The sequence below is a fragment of the Ailuropoda melanoleuca genome, chromosome 10 (genome assembly GCF_002007445.2).
Source record: "Ailuropoda melanoleuca isolate Jingjing chromosome 10, ASM200744v2, whole genome shotgun sequence".
In the NCBI taxonomy this organism is placed as follows: Eukaryota; Metazoa; Chordata; class Mammalia; order Carnivora; family Ursidae; genus Ailuropoda; species Ailuropoda melanoleuca.
Window position 1 is genome coordinate 25,497,410 of NC_048227.1, and position 8,780 is coordinate 25,506,189.

The following is an 8,780-nucleotide window of genomic DNA, read 5'->3' on the forward strand; positions in this document are numbered from 1 at the left end:
AGCATTTTAATTACATCGAAGGCTACCTGTGGCAAACAAAAGAGGTCTCCCTCTGGATGACAGCATGAGGGGCTAGATGGGGTATGGCTCAATAAGAAGACAAATGGAGAAAAAAATGTCATAAGACTTTTCACTTTTTTTTTCTCAAAATTGAAGTGAGTCTTCTGTAGCCAGTGCCTACACTATAGGAGAAAAGGTAAGAAAAGACTGTTGCAACATGATTTGTCCTGTGTGTTGATCTGATCTGGGTTCTCAGGTTGGATCTGGCTTCCTTAAGCCTTCTTTGATGCTCTTGGGTTCCAATACTTGGTCTGGGTGCCCCAGACTCACCCAGCATGGATCCTAATATCTAGCTGAAAGAAAGAACAATTCATATGACTATATACAATGGTAATATTTCTATAAAATCTTGCATTTAAAAAAATCATTTTGCGCTTCCATCTCTGATCAAATGGAAGGCCAGCCTTCCCACTGAAAACAACTAAAAATGCTGTTGGTGAAGAGTTATCAGGCCAAATCAAAGGGAAGACAGAAATCCAGGAGGGTAAGCACAATAGTGAACCATTTTTGTGCCGAAAGCCTTTCCTAAAATTGATGAGCTTAGGCTTCAGTTTTCATAATCTCATGGGACACATGGACTATGGCCCTCCCAAAGTGGGGAGTTAAATGCAAGACGCTCCAAAATATGGGATCCAAAGAGCTACAACATCAGTGTAAGGACGAACCAGAAGTAAAACCACTGCACCGATATAGGCCCCAACTCCTGGAGTCTGCAAGAAAAATTCTTCAGTACTGAGCACAGCAGGGAGAAAAATACCTTCTCTAAAAAGCCATAATAATCACAGGAATTACAGCCCAAATTGGACCACCCACAGGGTCCAAAAACCTCCAAGCCATGAATTGGTTTAACACATTCGCAGGCTATGTCCCCAGGTGTCCGGCTAACACAACTGAAAATGCTTTTTGGAAGAACACACCTTTTTCCCAGTCTTCAAGGGACTGCCACAAATAAATTTCCAAGAAAAATGAACAGCACACAGTAATAAATGTCTGAGCACAGGAAATAAGACATAATGAGCAGAATAAGAGAAGGAAAAACAATTATGGGAGATTCTCAAAAGATAGTAACACAGAAAGCTTAGTTTTGCAATCTCTTTTGTTCCTGACATGAAAATGAAGCTGATTAGAAAGACTAGAAACACAGGGACAACATTTTACAACAAATCTGGGGAACAAGATACTAAGTCCCCAAACATAAGATGGTGGGGACAGGTCAGTAATAGACATAAGACCTGCATGGTACTCTTGTCTGTGGGAGAGAACGAGGAAGTAAGAGAGGCAGAATCTGATGGACTCGAGGAAAAGAGAGCCCAGGACAGGCAAGTAGAAAGAACAAAAGAAAGAGAATGTGAGCAGGAGGGAAAATTCAAAAGTCAGTGAGAAACAGAGAACACAAACAGGTATTTGTGCACTCGTGTTCATAGCAACATTATTCACAGTAGCCAAAAGGTGGGATCCACCCAGAAGTCCAACAATGGATAAAGGGATAAAAAAAAAAATGTGGTATATTCACACAATGAAATATTAGTCATCCTTAAAAGGGAAAGAATTCTGGCCCATGCTACAACATGAATGAACCTTGAAGACAGTGACAAAGGACAGATATTACACAGTAACACTCACAGGGGGTACGTAGAGTAGTTCAGTGCACAGATACAAAAAGTAGAATGGTAGCTGCTAGGAGCTTGGGAGAGAAATAGGAAATGGGAATTCTTCAAATGAATGCGGAGTTTCAGCTCTGCAAGATGACAAATGTTCTGGATGGCAGTTACTTACACAATAATGTGAATGGACTTAATGACATAACTGCATTCCTAAAAATGACCCAACTGTTAAATTTTATGTTACATTTATTTTACAATTAAAAAAATGAAAAATAAAGTTCAAAGTAAGAAATTTAGAGAGAAAAAGAACCGAGAGAGTGGCAAGTATTGAAAATAGGCCAAGGGGGAAAAAAAAGAAAGAAAGAAAATAGGCCAAGGAGATTGAACACATACATAATAGGAATTTCTGAAGATGAAAACCAAAGGGGGAGAACAGAAGAAATACTAAAAACTATATTTCAAGAAAACACTCCTGAAATAAAAAATGTAATTGGAAACTAGATTTCAAAAAAGCACAATGCATACATGAGAATATTGACCCCAAATGATCAATATCAAGACATATTCTAGTATGATCTGAGACATTAAATAATTCTCTGGGCATCTAGTACAAAAGAATATGCAACATTTAAGGGGAAAAATTAGATTATTATTAGCCATTGAAAGCCAGGCTTTATGTCAGAAGAAAATTGAGTCACATATTTAAGATACTCAAGGAAAGAGAGCACCAAGGTTTTCATAGGCAGCACAATTGATTTTTTTTAAGTATAAAGGGCATAGATAAACTTACCAAAACACAAGAACTCTAGAAATATTATTCCCACAAGCCCCCCTGAGTAATCTATTATGGAATGAGTGTTCGACAACAAAAATAACTAAAAGTTCAGTGACATAATGACAGCTAATTGGCATGGAACACATAGCTACTGAGACAGACAGAAATAAGACAAGATGAGGACACATAAGGAGGAGAGTATCAGGAAGTGGCTACATGCTCCAGCAGTGTATATACTGCACAATTATTAAGAATGTGGGGGGGTCTTTATAAGTTTTTTCTCTTTTATACATCAAAATGTACACATCCGTGTACCTAAAACAGGTAATCTTTGCTGTATGGAGGTTTCATCTCTATAAACTTGAAAAAAAGAAGGAGCAGGGGAGCATATACCAAAATTGTGTTGATGTTTTTAATAGCTACAATGGAGGTGGCATTAGTGTTGTTATTCCAAGACTGCTGTGTGATTAAAACTGGATAAAATGAATGAGGAATGATGATATATTCTAATTCTGTCACCCCCTGTGCCCTAGAAAGCCAGGTTTTTGGAATGGAAGAGAGGACACATTGATGTAGTAAGAAGAGGTCAAATAAAAGTCTTGACTTAAAACTGGAAGTATCAATATGAATCCATGAGATTATATTATATCATAATTTATTTCCTGAAAACTGGAAACCAACTTGGTAGCAATGAGCATCCCAGTGCCAAATTACACTACTGTATGTATTCCAATAGAAAGCCAATGACCCATATGGGACATACTCTACAGATTGCAAAAGTTGGCCAAGCCCTCTATGTTTAGGTAACAGAATGCAACTTGAACAGTTAGCATGTTGTGCAATGAGGAAAACACAAACATAGGCACACACACAATTTTCCTCACCTCCCTTATCCTAGCAACCAGAAGAGAAAGAAGTGATAATCACGGTGCAAGGTCCCACATGATGGGGGCATATGCTTCCTTGGGCTGGAACTAGTTCCACCTGTGTAGCCTCTATCAGCACCAGAAATTTAAAAAATAGAGAATATCATTGGGCACCCAGCAGTGGCGTAGTTCAGAGTACACGGCTGCTTACTATCTATAGTGTGGGTAAAGAGCAGTATGTAGGGAGGTGGCCTTATCCACATCTCTAAAACCTCTTGTACATTGGAAACCCAGATGCTTTGGCCCTTTGCACCAACTCACACACAACTGATTACAGACATGATTTAACCCCAAAAATGCTAGAGCAAAAGCTTTTCTAAGATTTATTCATCTTGAGTCCCAAAAACCACTTCCCGCTATTGTTTCCTGGTGAGTGCCAGAAGGAGATCATTGGTCTAGCATCTCTCTCTGCTTATGGTTACTTTAATTAATGGCCCCATTGCTCTTCTCTTACACCGAATCTTGTCTAGGTCTACTCCGGTCCTCTCCAGGAGAACTCCCTAAGTAAAATAATCAGGGGCAAATATTGTGGAAATGATAGTGTCTTCTCTCCCAGAAAACCCCTGGTCTCCATATGCAAAGTGGCCTTCATTCTTCGCAAACAAAGAGGAATATATAGGTAGCTCGTCTAAGTAAAACCAAAGGTCTCGTCATAATAGTTCTCAAATCTGAGTCAGTTTGGAATACATCTGCATATTAAAGAGAGCATATAAACATCTGCTCTGAATTGACCATCTATCCCCACCAGAACAAAGAGCGGCTGGCAGCCTCTTTAGCTAAAGAAGGAAAAAATCTGGTTTGGCTATTCATTCCACTAGGACTTAGCATAAACCTTTGTCAGAATCAAAGAGAAGCTTCCATTAATAAGGCTTATGGACAAAAATTAAAAACGTGTATACAAATGCCTCACTGGAAGTACTGGAGGACATTCTTTCTTCCAATACCCTGTCCCTCCTTGCACATGCCTCTTCTAAACCCCGATTATCATAATCATCAACAGCTATATGGTCAGATATTTACAACCTTAAATACAGTGAAAAAATATAACTTTTCCCACCAGCCTTCCATATAAAAGTTCCAAGGTAGGTTTCTGACTGGTCCCACTTGGGACCAATCCCTGTCACCAGGAAGAACAGAAATAGTGACTGTCCAGCCCTGGATCACATGTCCTATAGGCAAGATGTTATCTTTTTCAAGTTCATACAAAACACAGGGTTACAGTCAGGGAGGAATACATTCTCTACGGAATGTGATGAGGAAAAGTATTTTTTTTCCACAAGACCACTGGTTTTAAGTACTCACAAATTGCAGAGGTCTTCCAACACAATCCCAAGTCCAAGTGAGGCTGGGATACCTGGCACCACCCTTCCCTGTATCTCTTCCTGAAGGACACCACCAAGACTGAAAGTATTCCATAAGCAACATCCATAGGACTGGCAGCTGTCTGAACTTGATACTCTAGCCAATTTTGAAAGTATATAGAGTTGAGAGTATTATTACCTCAGGTTCCATATTCTCCATTGATTTTTTCACAATCATTGATTAGAGCAGGGTTAGTGCTTGGCAACGAGGAAAGCTTCCGTTTATCAAGGGATTTGTCACTCGAGACAGCTGCTGGTTTTGCTGATTTGGAAATTGCAATAGATGATGACAGAACAATGAACAATGGCTTTGCTATTGCCATCCTTCACTGTTGCCCTTTAGGCAGCATTCCAAAAAAAAAAAAAAAACAAATTTTTTTTTTAAACAAAAAGAGGCCAAGTTCACCTGCCTGGTCGTGCCTGCCCCTGAGACAGGATGATTAGGGTGAGCAGCAGTTACTTTCTTGAGTGGAAGAATGAACCCACTTCAGTGATTGTACAGTGGTGAACTTACGGCACCAGAAGGAAGGAGACTTGACTTGCCTGCCATTCAACACACATTTAACCTTTTCCTATTCTGAGTACGCAGATTTTCCTCCAGGGAACATTCCTGATTCCCAGACCCACTGCTTTGAGTGGAGCTGGATCTGCTTCCTGCCCCAGGGGTGGGCATGTCCAGATCTGGCCGGCCGAGCAAGCATTACTGTGGTTCCAGTGACTGGTTCGGGGATGGTCACATGATTCAACTTGAGCCCGTGAGACATAAAGAGACTCTTGATGGTTAAGATTAGAGGTCCAGGCTCTTCAAAGCTAGACTTGAATTTAGAGTTAAACTTGGTGATGCTGGTAGCCATTTGCCACCACATGGAAACTGAGAATGAAGCTAATATGGAAGAAAGCATTTTACAGAGATGTCATTCTGATGGCATAATTTCATTTTATTTTATTTTCTTTAGAGAGGGAGAGAGGGGTTGGGGGAGGGATAGAGGGAGTGGGAGAGAAAGAATCTCAAGCAGGCTCCACACTCAGTGTAGAGCCTGACGTGGGGCCCAATCTCACGACCCTAAGATCATGACCTGAGCGGAAATCAAGAGTCGGTCGCTTAACCGACCATGCCACCCAGGCGCCCCTGATGGCATAATTTTAATACCTGGGTCAAGTCTCACCTGAACCTAATTCTGATCCTCAGCTTTTCATTTATAGGCATTAAAGCGAGATTAGCTCGGGTTTCCCATCACTTGAAACAAAAAGTAGAGTTCTGCACTTCGCTTTAGTCCCATCTCTGCCACAAACTAGCAGTGTGACCTTGGGCAAGCCTCTTTATCCTTCTGAATCTGGGTGTCCTCATCTATGAAATGAGGTTGGCAGATAAAAAAGACATTTTAGCTTTGTCATTGTATAATATTTTACTGAATTATTGTTGTAAACACAGATTTTTGCAGGACATAGGTAGAAAATCCTGAATTTAGACTTTTCACGACAAGCAGATGGACCATATACAGCACATGCAGCAAAAAGTCCTTCTAGGAAGGGAAATGAGTAGAGAGACGAGTGAAATTTTCAAAATAATTTAGCAACTGATCTAAGGTTGACATTTCATAAAATAAGATTATTTTGATAGGGCAAAAATAAAAAATAGTAGCACATATAATTGTTAAAGAAAATCTTTCCTTAGGAGAAATAGTTGCTAACTTAATTCAATATTTATAGCTTTCTCTAACTCTTTATTTCTAACCTTTTTTAATGATTTTATTTAATGTTTCCTAAGCAACATGTTTCCTTTAAAAATGCTAATAGTGTTTGTCTTTTAATAGGAGAAATTAAATTATTTATATTTACTGTAATCACCATATGTTTGGCTTTATTTCTGTCATCTTAATTTATGTTGCTTACTTTTCATTTTTTCTTGGGTGCTCCCCTTTCCAGCTTCTAGCTAATTGAGCAAATATTCTTTCTTGCTTTTATTTTTCCAGTGAAATAGAAATCTGCTTCCCTTTTTTATACTTACATTTTTGTTTTTATGTATTTTTACAAACACAACTCTATTTGAAATCCTATTTTCTTAGCAATGTCACAAAGTAATCTGTAGACTAAAGCCTCCTCTCTGAAAAGACAGTCCTTATGACATACTTTCATTTCTTCCATCCTCCACTCTCCACCCTCCAGGTCTTACTATGTAGAATTTTGGTCTAAGATTAATATCTTGTTATAGATATGCATGGATTTTAAATATTTGGTTTTATGACATACTTCTATTTTATTAACTCCTCTTTAACAACTGCACTGAAATTTTACACCTGCATTATCAGCAATTATTTGGATGTTTTCCCCTGTTTTTTTCTTCAGCTTGCTCCTTAGCTCCATTAAGACTGCTCTCTCCTTCTAGAATCACTCTTTGATGAACATTGGGTCTCTTGGCTCCATCCTTCATGTGTCATTGTTTCTGTTGTAATTTTTATGTCATTGCTCTGTGGGATGGCCGAATGCTTTGAAGATAGTTCTGATTACTAAATCAATCCTTTATTTAATTTTTAATTCTGCCATTCAGATCTTCTATTTGGTTTTTAATGTTACCAATCATTTTAATTCCCAAGATTTATTTTATATTATTAAAGCACTCTTATGAATAACCCCAGGTTTTTATATGAAGGTGTGTCCTCTCAGATCTGAGGGTACTAATTCACATCTTTTGAAGTCATCTTCTGTTTCCTATATTAACTTTGGTTGAGATTTATCACAGTATGCTCAGTTTTATGTTGTATTGTTCCTTCACACATTTGGTGATGTGGTTGTTTATATTTATAAACAACGATGCAGGGGAATGTGCTGTCCAATATGGCAGTGACTGAAGGAGCCAAAGTGATAGCCTCTACTCACAGGTGTCTATTTAAGTTTCAATTTAAATTAATTAAAACTAAATAAAAGTAAAATTTAGTTCCTCAGGCACACTAGCTACATTTCAAGTGCTCAAGAGAACCATGTGGCTGGAGGTAATGGAGGGCAGGACAGATTTATAGAGTGTTCCTATCACCACAGACTGTTCTTCTGTGCAGTGCTGGTCTGGACTGGTTCGTTTTGGCAGCTAAAATGGCTTCCCTCCAAAGGTGACAGAGTCACTGTCCCCCCAGACGGTGGAAATGGCTGCTCTGCACGGAGAGGAGGTACATGCATGTGGGTTTCCCTTCATGATGTGAGGAAGGGAGCCCTGACTTCTGAGTGTGGGTGCTCCACATCGGCCGTGTTTGGCAAAGGTTACTCGGGGCAGTGACCCATTCTCTCTCTAGCCATCTAAACTCCAGTCCCCACTTTCTACAGAAAACGGCCTTCACAGAAAGCCTGGGAGTAAGGGCTACAGCCATGAGGAATGAGGAATTTGTGTATTTTTTCTGTTGTCTCTGTTACCCAGAGACCACTGCTTCTCCCAGACTGCTGTCTCTGATTTTGATTTTTCTCCAGGGTTCTACTGGGAGAATTCAGTTTTACAATTGTCTCCTCTTTTATCTGCTTGCGGTTACGGTTTCCTCAAGGCTGTTAAAGAATCACCATTAATCTGATGCCATATCTTTGATCTCTTCCACACATTTCTCAACATTCTTGCTCTGCTGATTGCAACACTCCCCCATTTTCTAGCACCGCCACTGATTTATTCTTGCTCTTATATTTCTTCTGTCAAGATGTGCTCAATCAGCCATCTTGAACTGAGAGTAGCCTGATTTCATATGCCACTTGTGTCTACAGAATAAGTTTTATAAGTAATCATAGAATGTCAGGGTTAGAAAGGAAATCTGAGATCCAGGGTGTCCGTTCATTTTACAGATGAACAGAGTGAGACTCATGTAAGAGAACTGACTTCTCCAAGCCTCTCCAGCATTGATGGTAGCAGTGCTGGGACAACGAAGGAAGTCACTCAGCCCGTGTACTGGCCTCTGGCCATTGCCTTCTGCTCCAAGAGCCCTGAGAAATTTATTATAAGAGGGAGTCAGCATCTCAGCCCACCTGTACCCCAGGCTCAGCACAGGTGCCTTGTTTACCAGCTTTTCCTAAGCTTCTCCAG